Raw genomic sequence first — 3,370 nt, 5'->3', positions numbered from 1 at the left:
ATGTGATCAATCCTTATTGGAATACAAAGCTGTACATTAGACTATTTCAATCAATTAGTCCTGTCACCGTCACATTGACTTTTTTTGGCTGAAAATGGTCTGCCTGTCACAGGTCATAGTAAATTTCCTTGGTCCCAAACCTTCCCAAAAGGGTAATTTCTATCAAAAATTCTGCGCCTAGCACAGAATTTCCATATAAGGCAAAAGGTCACACCAAATTTAGCCTTTGGCTGAATTGCACATTTCTGCCACACATGTCACACAGTCACAGGCCTGCAGAATTGAATGGAATAGTACAGTATCTTGGACCCAGTACCAGAAACATATTATATCTAGGGCTCTCCATAAGTATATAATGTGACATAAGTATATACTAAGTTCACTGACTTGGGTTGAAATCTATATTCTGTAATTAGTGGGATTTCTCTTACAATTGAAAATCCACTCTATTTAAGTAATATTCAAAGCTGGTCATAGCCCCAGCCCTGTCTGGTCAATATATATATCAGTGGTAATCAAAGTACATCGCAAGACCTAGAAAATGAATAGCAATGAGCAATTCAAACTGCAGGGATGTCAAGTGCTTGTCTGTGTGACATATATGACACACCATCCCAAAGAGGTAATTTTAGCCTGTAGCTGGTCCTACTACCTATACTGTACTATTTTACTCGATTAGAATGGCAAAAAAGCCGTGACATCTCATACAAAAAATCTCAATTCATATGATTTCCTTATTAGGCAATTCTGTGCCGGAAAAATCGGAAAATTAACCTTTTGGGATGTGAAAATAGCAAACCCGGCAGGGCATGCGAAATTTTTTGTATAATATGGTGAGTGTGACAGGTAACATCCAGTGTTGTAGATAAGGGTCTTATTAAGGGTCAGTCTCCAAGATAAGGGCTTATTATGGAATTTCCCCTTATTAAGGGTCCTGATAATACTACAACACTGGTGACATCCAAAATGAGTAAAATACTACAGTATATGATGTTATATAGTGTTATATCCTGTGAAGAACAAATTTCCCAAGAAAGGAAATTTGGCTGTTTGACCATTGAGAGGGCATTGTCGGATCTGGGATAAAAAAGGGAGCTTCTCCTCAGTCAGAGTCCTGACATTTACCTATAAAATCCAAAGAAAATGTTTCAGTTCTCTCGGGTATGAAAAAAATTCAAATTTGATGAACTTATAATCTAGTTACTACAGTTTTCAGCTGCAACTATAGTTCACTTGATGGAAGTTATTCATATAGTTAACCAATTTAATATGGAAAGATATACAAATAACAGCCAGAAGTGTGCTACATATAAAGTTCTCTTTGCATCTTATTTACTTTGCACTATAGCTCAAAGATGAACTGCAAACCCTCATCCTTGATCAAGGGGCCAAGGAGCCGCATCAAATCTCTGATCTTGGCTTCAGTATGTCGAGACACTATTGACCACGGCTCCATACTCAGCACAAATGAGTGTCCTGTGGTTTTGACATACTGCCCATGGTTATTGTTCCTCCGCACACGTGATATGGTAAGATTTGCAAGGAGTTCAACAGGGAAGTGACATTGTGCATCATGGTGAAATTGTGTCAGCCTTGGGACCAGTATATCTGCCTCTGCATATGGCTTGCCCCGTGTCAGACTGCGGGTCGGGCCGTGCAAGGACCTCTCCTAAGAACGCGCGCCCGGAACAGAACAGACGAATAGTCGGGCCCGCAAGTATGGCGGGCGGGGTAGATCGAAACCGAAAGGGCCCGTGAACTCGGTCCCTTGCCGTAGTCGGTGGTCGAAGGTTCGAATCGGGTCGTGTCGGGCCCGATGAGTCGATAGCGTCTCCTCGCACGGAGTAAGGTAGTTCTTCAGACGATCTAAGCGATAGAGTACAGGGTACACTATCGCGCATTATATACGCGGCCCGCAAAGGGGGTGATCGGACACCCTGGCCCCTCCTCCTCCTCCTCACTCCCGTTCCTGGCCGCAGAGGGGACGATCGCACATCCCTTGCGGGCCAGGCGCTACTCCTGACCTCCTAGCACTCCTCCCCATTCCCCTGGTGTCGAAGTTGGGCTCGGCGACGGCTCGACGCCGTCGTTCTCGGTCACGTGCTTCCCACGTGTGTTCCTCCTCCTACTGGGGCGCATGTTCCCCGTCGTCACGTGCTGCGTGTTACGGGCCCGCAATGGCCCGACACCAGCGCCGGAGCGGACGGGCCGGGTCTTATCCGTGACATCACCCCCTCCCTAGGAACGACTCGTCTCGAGTCGGCGTGGCTCGGTCGCCCGGTTTCTCGGGTTTAATTTTGACTCTAGCTCGTCCTTCCAATCGCAAATTCCATCCAGCCCATAAGCTTAAGCTAAGCTTCGGCTGCGCATTTTAATCTCCCTGGCTTCTGACGCCTCGTGGCGTCCGCAGATCGATTCTTCCTGTCCATCAAGTGTTTCACCGCGGTCACGTGCGGTATAGCGTTTCGCGTTGGCAATATATTTCGCGTCCTTTGTCCTCTTCTTGCTATTTCGGGCGTCCTCGGGGGAGCCCTAGTAGTAGATATTTGCAAAATATCCCTGACAGTTGCCAGGGGTTTTGATTGCAACAACCGTGGCTCATACCAGCCCCTGGCAATAGCCAGTCCATGAATGCTTCGCTCTTGGGACGGCTTCCACCTGGCAATCAGTTACTGCGACCAGCGGCTTGGGCGGCATCAAGCCTACCTATTCACTCCACATTCGACACCAAAGTCACCCTCTTTTAGTTAGTTGGCACGTGTGTGACACTCGTGGAGGACGAACGCCTCTGCTTCTGCGTTAGGCGGCTCGCCGCCTAAGGCAGCCAAGCGGCGACGCACTCGCTTCTGTCTCAGGCGGCGACAGACTCTGGACCAATTGTCGCCAACGTGTTCCCTCCGAGTCTACACATCTACACACCAGTCGGATCCTGAGGCAACTGTTCAAGTCCTACTGTTTATACCAACAAGTCAATGCTGGTGCGTCCTCAACCTTATCTCTTTCTACTCTCAAATTTCCTAGTTTCCTATGTAGGGCATTTCGGTTTCAACATTTCATGTGTTTCAGCGTCGGCCTTGGCGGAGATGCCTCCGCATGATTCAAGTTTTTCTGACTCCGACAAATTCTTCGGACTCCCACCAACTCCCACCATCGACAATACCATCGATGGCTCCCCCTTCAACCCCCCCGTCGCATGCTTGGGGTTTCTTGGACCACAACATATTTCCAACTCTTCCTCGCGTCTGTCTCCCTTGCCTGTTCATTTCCTCGCTCTTTCTAATCCTTCCCCCAGCCTGGTCATCCAAAATGCCGCGCCTTCGGGTCTCGACTACTCCGGCGCCGTCCAGCACTTCATCATCCCTTTGGATGA

The sequence above is a fragment of the Mycena indigotica genome (assembly GCF_014461135.1).
Source record: "Mycena indigotica strain 171206Taipei chromosome Unknown Mind.scaff0008, whole genome shotgun sequence".
NCBI lineage: Eukaryota > Fungi > Basidiomycota > Agaricomycetes > Agaricales > Mycenaceae > Mycena > Mycena indigotica.
Note: the sequence above shows the minus strand (reverse complement) of the source record.